We start from the raw sequence: 10,237 nt of genomic DNA, 5'->3' as shown, positions 1-10,237 counted from the left end.
ACAGCAGTGATTCAATGCTCAGATAGTTTGTGATTGTCTTCAGGTTGTTCTCGCCTTCAGAGTAATTAAATAATACCAATAAAATGACCAATGAAAAATATAATTCTTAGCTGCTGTCTCACATCGGAGTAAAGTTTTTGGTCTGGGGTGCCTGCCCCTTTAAGGCAGCGGCTGCAGGGATTGGAGGGGAAATTGTACACGTCGGTAACAAGCTCCAATCACAGAGTGGCATCAGCCGGCCAGCCAATGGGAATTCACGATGTCGAGGAGGCGACGTCACGGGGGGAAATCCCCGAAGTATCAACAGCCACTGCAAATAGAAAGAGGGACTTTCCATAGGGGAGCGACAGAGAGCGATAGAGGTAGAGACATAGACAGAGACTGGAGATAGGGACAGAGATAGAGACAGAAACAGAGAGTGGAGACTGGGACATAGAGACAGAGATACAGACAGAGACAGAGAGACAGGGACAGGGAGAGAGAGAGAGTGGGGACAGTCTGGTTACAAAGTGACTGGGTACAGGGAGAGAGCAATAAGGCGGAGGGGGAATCAGATCCATTCCGCAAGAGCTGGAGGATCCGAGTGAGGAGCAGCAGCGAGCGCCGCTAGGAGCCTCCCCTCCCCGGATGAGTGAGCACTGAATCAGGCCGTAATCGGAGCCCAATCACGGTCAAGGTACAGAGTGAGCCTGGGGTGATTGTTCGCCTGTTTGGGGGCGGGGGGGGGGGGAGGGTGGCGGAAGCTCCCACTGTCTGCGCTGTGTGTGTGTGTGTGTGTGTGTGGGGCGGCGGTGGGGGGGGGGGGGGGGGGGGGCGGGTTGCTGTTTGTGTTTATTCTGCTCTGTTAATGTAAACTAAACCGACTGGAGCCTCCTCTGGGTCCCGAGCCGAGTTTCAGATCGTCCTCCCCACGGATAGTGGTGCTCAGGACCATCCACCCTGGGACTGGCTTTGGAGTTACGGTCCCAACTCCTCATCTCAGGTGGACCACGCTGAGGGAGAGTCAGTCTGGTGTCGTCCCCCTGGTGGATGTTGGTAATTTGGGAGTGTTGATAGGGACAGGGTAGGGGTTCGGTTGTGATGCCCCCAGAGGAATATTCTGCCCATGGCCGGGAGGGAAGTGGGGGCATCAGCATCTTCAGGGAGGGACAAACCTTTCACCAGATGTGAGACAGCGTTTACAAACGTCAATGTCAGTACAACATCTCACCCTTAAGTTAAAGAGTATGTCACCCTAAGCTGCTCAATGTATTTTACATTACTGCATGTTCTGGTCATCAATGTGTCAGCTAGTTGCATGATGGGTTTCCCCCAATGCTTCATCATGTAAGCACTATGAAACTGAGTCATATAGACCAGGGAGGTCACAGCTTTGATTCCCAGGCTGTGACGGATTGGCTGTTCTCAGCCTGGGCACTGCTAAGGCAGCTACAACTGACCTCTCTGTGCCTGGTTAGGGATGGTCAAATCATCCAATCCCATTCCTGATCATTATCTTTCACTCCCTGCCTAGAAGTGGGGGAACATTTGACAAGAGCACAAACATACTTGGTTGTGATGGCCTCCATTGTCAAACAGCCTGCTAACACCAAGCTTGCCTAGATCACTGATGGGGAAAGGGTTAGCTGCTGTGGCCCTGGTGTAGGGAAATTACAGCAGCAACTGTTTATCATTATGGAAGATGACACTGGGGTGTTCTCTTAGAGTCATAGAGTTATACAGCACAGAAACAGGCCCTTTGGCCCATCGTGTGCAATCTGTGCCAGATGCAAATGGGCCACCCATGCTTCCCACATTACAACAATGAGTGCACTTGAAAATTATTTCATTGGCTGTAAACACCTTGGTACATGCTGCGGTTGTGAAAGGGGCAGTATAAATGCAAAACATTTTTCCCCTTCTAGAACTGATGGCATTTCCTGATAAACATCTGATCTCTAGTTTTCAATCAATGATTTTTTAGAAGGAAACTCAGTATTTCTAACGTGTCTTTCGATCATTGCATCTGAATGTCATAATTCTTAAGTTTTGTATGACAACAGCTGTGGAACGAGGATAATTCCATCAAGTTTATTTGGGTTAAACCTCTGGGTCCTGAGATTTCTGTTCTTACATTGGTGAAGTTAGCTGGATAATATGTAGTCTGAGGTTCTGGAGTTCAGCTGTTTGTCCAATTCTGCTAAGAAACCCATTTCCCTGCTCCAAACAACTTGGAATAAGTAAGTCAAGTGGGGATGCATTCATTGTAATCCACCACCTTGCATAAATTTGGGCCCATCCAAAACTCTGCTGCCCATGTCCAGTTGCATGGCAGCCCTGTGCTTGATGACCGACACTGGCTCCTGGCCCAGCAATGCCTTGTTTTTCAAATCCCTCTATTCTCTGTAACCTCTTCCAGCTGTACAGCTCTCCAAATTTCTCTCTGTCCTCTTGCACCTCCTGATTTTAATTGCCCCACCATTAGCACCATACCCTCAGCTGTCCAGGGATGAAGATCTGGAATTCCCTCCCTAAACTGCTCTGCCTCTCTTTTCTCCTTTTGAATTGCTCTGAAAAACCTACATCAAAATAATTTTTGCTCCCCTGTCCTACTCCCTCCCGATCTGGCGGGGGATGAAATTTAGTCTGATAATGTTCTTACTATATAAGTTGTTGATTAAGCAGTCCATGTCCAAATGCAGCAGAACGTGGACAATATCCGGGCTTAGGCTGACAAATGGCAAGTAACATTTGTGCCACACAAGTGCCAACAATGACCATCTCCAACAAGAGAGAATTTAACCATCACTGAATCTCACACATGACATTCAATGGCATTACCATTGCTGAATTCCCCCACTATCAACATCCTGGGAGTTATCATTGACCAGAAACTGAACTGGATGAGCCATATAAATACTGTGGCTACAAGAGCAGATCAGAGGCTAGGAATCCTGGTGAGTAACTCACCTCCTGACTCCCCAAAGCCTGTCCACCATCTACAAGGCACAAGTCAGGAGTGTGATGGAATACTCCCCACTTGTCTGGATGAGTGTAGCTCCCACAACACTCAAGAAACTTGACACCAGCCAGGACAAAGCAGCCCCGCTTGCTTGGCACCCCATCCACAAACATTCACTCCCTCCTCCACCGATGTACAGCAGCAGCAGTGTGTACCATCTACAAGACGCATTACAAGAACTCACCAAGGCTCCTTAGACTGCACCTTCCAAACCCAAGTCCACTACCACCTAGTAGGACAAGGGCAGCAGGTAAAAAGGAACACCACCACCTGAAAGTTCCCCTCCAAGCCACTCACCACCCTGACTTGGAAATATATCAGCCGTTCCTTCACTGTAGCTGGGTGGAAATCCTGGAACTTCCTCCCTAACAGCACCGTGGGTGTACCTACACCACATGGACTGCAGCAGTTCAGGAAGGCAGCTCACCACCACCTTCTCAAGGATAATTAGGGATGGGCAATAAATGCTGGCCTAGATAGCGACACCCATATTCCCTGAATGAATAAAAAAATTAGGAGCATCAGGTTTGTGAATGAGAATAAAGCTCCCATGATAGTCACTGAGGTGGCAAGTAAAAGTGGAGAATGAATGCTTGTCATGTACGAGGATTTTTAGAAGGCATTTGACAAGGTTCCACACAGAAATCACATGGAAATGAAGGTAATCTCATAACATGGATAAGGAAGTGGTTGGGAGATGGAGAAGAGATAAAGGTGACATTCTTAGATTGACAGATAATAATGATGAGAGGTGCCCAGGTAATGAATGAGTATTCAGGGGAGAACAGTGGGATAGCTGTTGGAATTTGAGATAATAAGCAAGGAGATGGAATGTTTTGTGAGGATGATGAACAAGGATTCAGATAGACAAGTTATTGAAAGCTCGCTAGTGCAAATAATGATCGAAAAGGCAAATGGGATTGGAACATAATGGAAAATTAAATCAAAATAATACCCTTGCAGCCATTCAGGGTGTTTTGGCTTCTGAGTTAGGAAGGATACATTGACCTTTGAGAATATAGACCAAATGGTAAAACTCAACAGAGAGTCTATACTTCACAAATACTCAATTGGCTGGAAAGTACTTTGGAAATTCCTAAGACCATAAAATGTGTCATATAAATGCAAGTCATTTTTCTGGTTGAAGAAACTGGGGCTCTTTTCATTGGGGCAGAGCAGGGTAAGAGGAGATCTGACAAAGAGGTTTGAAATGAGGAGGTGAATTTGGAAAAGCCCTCTATTTAGTCGATAAGTCAGCAACTGGAGGGAATAAATTTAAGATGATAACAGAACAAAGAAACCGAATAGGTAGATTTTTATGCAGATAGTGGTTGGGACATGGATTGCCTGACCAGGAATATTTACGGTAGTCGATACATCTTCACACCAGTTATTTGTTCAAGATGTGCTCTCAGCAATTCATTGACTTTGGAATAATTCCTTCAATAGCATGAAAAAAGATCACTGTTAAAATTTCCATCCACCAGGCTCTTGAGTATCAACCCTAATGGAACATGGAATTCCTGAACATGGCTAGTTGGAGCTCAATGTGATTGGGCAGCATATGGCATCAATCATTGAGAACAGGGGTCAGTTGTGGGCAGTACGGGATCAGCTACAATTAGAGTAACATGACAGTAATTGGACACTGAGCCAATGAAGTAGACATTGGTCTTCCACCTCCAGGTTCTGCATTCCAGCATATTTCACATTGATGGAAAGAAAATCTCCTCCGTTGGCAGTAGTGTGTAACAGGAGCATTTTTGAGATTGGACTTGAAGTAGATATACATTCAGAGCAGAAAGAACTTGATATCTAACTCCCATGCTGTACCTGTCCTGTGAGTGTTTGATGGGGACAGTGTAGAGGGAGCTTTGCTCTGTTTCTAACACCGTGCAGTACCTGTCCTGGGAGTGTTTGATGGGGACAGTGTAGAGGGAGCTTTACTCTGTATCTAACTCCCATGCTGTACCTGTCCTATGAGTGTGATGGGGACAGTGTAGAGGGAGCTTTACTCTGTATCTAACCCCATGCTGTACCTGTCTTGGGAGTGTTTGATGGGGGCAGTGTATAGCGAGCTTTACTCTGTATCTAACCCCGTGCAGTACCTGTCCTGGGAGTGTTTGATGGGGATAGTGTAGAGGGAGTTTTACTCTGGATCTAACCCCGTGCTGTACCTGTCCTGGGAGTGTTTGATGGGGTCAATGTAGAGGGAGCTTTACTCTGTATCTAACCCCATGCTGTACCTGTCCTGGGAGTGTTTGATGGGGACAGTATAGAGGGAGTTTTACTCTGGATCTAACCCCGTGCTGTACCTGCCCTGGGAGTGTTTGATGCTGTTGTTGGATATCTGAAATGGGGGGACAAGTGTTTGATTTAAAACATAACATCCCTGGCCTTAATTAGAGCACAAAATTAGCCATGCCTTTGATTTATATAACCCTCACAAGCTTCCAACTTTATTTTGAAAATTTGAACAGATTTTTCTAAAAGATTCTGCAAAAGATTTCAGCTTTCTGAAACACTCTGATTAAGTGCAATGTCATTCTATACAATTTTAATGGGACAGGTTTGACTGAGAAGAAGGAAGTTAAAAATATTCTCCTTCAACCTTACATGAGGGAAATTCCAGGCTCATTCCTCTCAGAAGGAACTTTGCATCAAAGGTAGAACAGCTTTGATAATTGGAGTTGAGTAAAGAACACAACACACACCCTCCAATAAACGCACACCCTCTTCAACACAATCCCACCCTCCAATAAACACACACCCTCTTCAGCACAATCCCATCCTCCAATAAACACACACCCTCCTCAACAAAATCCCACCCTCCAATAAACACACACCCTCTTCAGCACAATCCCACCCTCCAATAAACGCACACCCTCCTCAACACAATCCCACCCTCCAATAAACACACACCCTCTTCAACACAATCCCACCCTCCAATAAACGCACACCCTCTTCAACACAATCACACCCTCTTCAACACAATCCCACCCTCCAATAAACGCACACCCTCCTCAACACAATCCCACCCTCCAATAAACGCACACCCTCCTCAATACAATTCCACCCTCCAATAAACGCACACCCTCCTCAACACAATCCCACCCTCCTATAAACACACACCCTCCTCAACACAATCCCACCCTCCAATAAACACACACCCTCCTCAACACAATCCCACCCTCCAATAAACACACACCCTCTTCAACACAATCCCACCCTCCAATAAACGCACATCCTCTGCAAACAATCCCACCCTCCAATAAATGCACACCCTCTGCAAACAATCCCACCTTCCAATAATCACACACCCCCCTCAACACAACCCTACCCTCCAATAAACACTCACCCTCTGCAAACAATCCCACCCTTCAATAGACATACGTGCCCTCCTCGAAACAACCCCACATGCAGTCACCCTCTTCAGCATATCCCCACTTACACAAACCCTCCTCAACACAATCCCAGCCTCCAGTATATACACGTTCTCCTCACAGACATGACCCCTGTCCAATATACGCACGCCCTCCTCCCCCTCCCCTTCCAATATACACACTCCCTCCTCACCAGCAGGCATGCTTTCAGTAGCATCGTATTGCCCATATTTCAGTTTGTTGTTGGTTCCATTTCTGAGTCCTCCGGATATGATATTGTCTGTGCTGCTCTCCTAACCTGAGTCAGAAAATTGTGGGTTCAGGTCCCAATGCTGCATTCTGAAGGTGCTGTCTTTTCAATGCGACAATACATTGAGCTTCTGTTTGCTCTCTGTGGCACTGAAAAGAATCTGTGACACTATTTGCAAAGATAAAGCAAGGTGCTTCTCCCTGGTGCCCTGGCCAATATTTAGCCCAGAATCAACATTGCCATAAAGGATTGTCAGGTCATTATCGTGTTGCTGGTTGTGGGAGCTTGCTGTGCACAAATTGGCTGTGCATTTCCTTACCTTACGACAGCGACTACACTTCAAAAATGTATCATTGGGTGTGAAGCACTTTGACACATCCTGAGGGTGTGAAAGACACTATAGAAGTGCAAGTTATTTTTGATTGGATTCTGTTGTTTGGGGTTATGGTTGAGATTGATGATATTGGCTGGGATTGATGATATTGGCTGGGATTGATGCAGATGGCACTGTATTGGGTGCAGTTGGTATTATTGCTGACATTTGATGGTGTGTGCTCTTGTTTTTGTATCACTAGTGTAATATAACACTCAGGTGACACTAATGCACCATTGCCTTAATAGGAGTGTAATGAGATGGTGCTATTAGAGATTTTGCACTGTCTTTATGTCATAATGAGACTCTGGAAATTCATTTTGTGCCTCAGCTTTCACTTGCAGAGGGCTGAAAGGGTTAAAGTGTGAGGACTGGTTACATGGACTAGGGTAGCATTCTCTTCAGCTCTGAAGAAGGGTCATACGGACTCCAAATGTTAACTCTATTTCTCTCTCCACAGGTGCTGCTAGACTTGCTGAGTTTTTCCAGCATTTTCTGTTTTTGTTACAGATTTCCAGCATCTGCAGTATTTTGCTTTTATCTTAGGTTATCCTTGAGTATAGAATATTAATGAGTGATCTAATGGAGCTGTTTAAGATGAATAAAGGCGTTGCTAGAAATAGAACAATGATTTCCTCAGTGGGGGAGTCCAGAGCAAGGGGGTATAACCTTAACATTTGAGCCAGGTAGTTCAGAGCGATGATGGAAAGCATTTTGTTGCACAAAGGAAATCTGGAGCAGAAAAAAGAAACGTGCTGTCTAAACTCTTCATCTTGCACTCATCACAACAATTCACAAAATTACCAACAGTAAAGGGAACAACAATTTATACTGCATGAGAAGAGAGTGCCGATTGGTTGGCAAGTGGACTTCAGTGGAGTTTGAATTTGAATTAAAGCTTGGCTGTTAACTGTTCCCTGTTGCATTCTCCATGGCAATGCTTCTACCAATCAGAGTCCACTTGCCAACCAATCAGCACTCTATTCCTCTTTTGTCATGCAATATAAATTGTTCTTTCCTTTGTTGTTATTTGTGTGAGCAGTCCTGATGAGTGCAAATTAAAAGCTTAGTAGACAGCATGTTTCTATTTTTTCAGGAATACTCAAATTTAGTTAATTTGAACCTTGATTGTACAGGATTGGTTCCATAAGCACAGCTCCTAGTGTGATTTGTAACATGGACCCTCTCACTTTGATTCCATCAAATTACTTACAGCAGACTGAGCAGATTCCATGTGGCAGCAGATGAAGATCCTGCCCATGGAAGGGGAAGAATCTTGTAATGCAGTAACTCGGATTGTAATTGGTTTGAAATAACATTACATTGGTCAAAAAGTATCAATTTATCATTGCTTGCATTTCAGAATCAGATAAAGTTATTCATCTTCCTTTTGTGAATTTATTGATTATCAAAGTTGGGATGGAAATGCTGGAAATCAAGAGTATTCTTTCTTGGCTAACACTGCCTTTATTTTAAAAATGGTACTCCGAGGACAGGTACAGCATGGGGTTAGATACAGAGTAAAGCTCACTCTACACCGTCCCCATCAAACACTCCCAGGACAGGTACAGCACGGGGTTAGATATAGAGTAAAGCTCGCTCTACACTGTCCCCATCAAACATTCCCAGGACAGGTACAGCACGGGATTAGATACAGAGTAAAACTCCCTCTACACTGTCCCCATCAAACACTCCCAGGACAGGTACAGCACGGAATTAGATACAGAGTAAAACTCCCTCTACACTGTCCCCATCAAACACTCCCAGGGCAGGTACAGCATGGGATTAGATACAGAGTAAAGCTCCCTCTACACTGTCCCCATCAAACACTCCCAGGACAGGTACAGCACGGGGTTAGATACAGAGTAAAGCTCCCTGTATACTGTCCCCATCAAACACTTCCAGGACAGGTACAGCATGGGGTTAGATACAGAGTAAAGCTCCCTCTGCACTGTCCCCATCAAACACTCCCAGGACAGGTACAGCACGGGGTTAAATACAGAGTAAAGCTCCCTCTACACTGTCCCCATCAAACACTCCCAGGACAGGTACAGCACGGGGTTAAATACAGAGTAAAGCTCCCTCGACACTGTCCCCATCAAACACTCCTAGGACAGGTACAGCACGGCGTTAGATACAGAGTAAAGCTCCCTGTACACTATCCCCATGAAACACTCCCAGGACAGGTACAGCATGGGGTTAGATACAGAGTAAAGCTCCCTCTACACTGTCTCCATCAAACACGCCCAGGACAGGTACAGCACGGTGTTAGATACAGAGTAAAGCTCCCTCTACACTGTCCCCATCAAACACTCCCAGGACAGGTACAGCACAGGGTTAGATACAGAGTAAAGCTCCCTCTACACCGTCCCCATCAAACACTCCCAGGACAGGTACAGTACGGGGTTAAATACAGAGTAAAGCTCCCTCTATACTGTCCCCATCAAACACTCCCAGGACAGGTACAGCATGGGGTTAGATACGGAGTAAAGCTCCCTCTACATTGTCCCCATGAAACACCCCCAGGACAGGTACAGCACGGGGTTAGATACAGAGTAAAGCTCCCTGTACACTGTCCCCATGAAGCACTCCCAGGACAGGTACAGCACAGGGTTAGATACAGAGTAAAGCTCCCTCTACACTGCCCCCATCAAACACTCCCAGGACAGGTACAGCACGGGGTTAGATACAGAGTAAAGCTCCCTCTACACTGTCCCCATGAAGCACTCCCAGGACAGGTACAGCACGGGGTTAGATACAGAGTAAAGCTCCCTCTACACCGTCCCCGTCAAACACTCCCAGGGCAGGTACAGCACAGGGTTAGATACAGAGTAAAGCTCCCTGTACACTGTCCCCATCAAACACTCCCAGGACTCGTACAGCACAGGGTTAGATACAGAGTAAACCTCCCTCTACACTGCCCCCATCAAACACTCCCAGGACAGGTACAGCACGGGGTTAGATACAGAGTAAAGCTCCCTCTACACTGTCCCCATCAAACACTCCCAGGACAGGTACAGCATGGGGTTAGGTACAGAGTAAAGCTCCCTCCTCTCAGAACAGCAGCCCTCTATACCAGTGTGACTTCTCTGCATTTTGTTTTTTGAGAGACTAAGAGTTAATGCTGAATGAGGTATTTCTATGCTGTGCATTTATTCAAGACTATCATAATTCATAATGCCTGTGCCTGCGTGCATGTTGGTTGGAACAATGAAACCAGATTAAATGGG

The 10,237-nt window shown here is 45.8% G+C and overlaps 1 protein-coding gene across 1 annotated transcript in view; it reads left to right on the top strand.

Annotated features, from left to right (window-relative positions):
- The first annotated feature begins 341 nt into the window (after positions 1-341).
- Positions 342-10,237, top strand: part of LOC121270815 (nuclear factor NF-kappa-B p100 subunit-like) — a 62,248-nt gene continuing 52,352 nt past the window's right edge. Inside the window, exon 1 of the mRNA XM_041176272.1 lies at positions 342-676. The gene's annotated coding sequence lies outside the window, so the exon portion shown is untranslated. The remainder of the gene's footprint in view (positions 677-10,237) is intronic.

The sequence above is a fragment of the Carcharodon carcharias genome, chromosome 28 (genome assembly GCF_017639515.1).
Source record: "Carcharodon carcharias isolate sCarCar2 chromosome 28, sCarCar2.pri, whole genome shotgun sequence".
Classification (NCBI taxonomy): domain Eukaryota; kingdom Metazoa; phylum Chordata; class Chondrichthyes; order Lamniformes; family Lamnidae; genus Carcharodon; species Carcharodon carcharias.
Note: the sequence above shows the minus strand (reverse complement) of the source record. Positions and strands in the feature narration are given on the sequence as shown.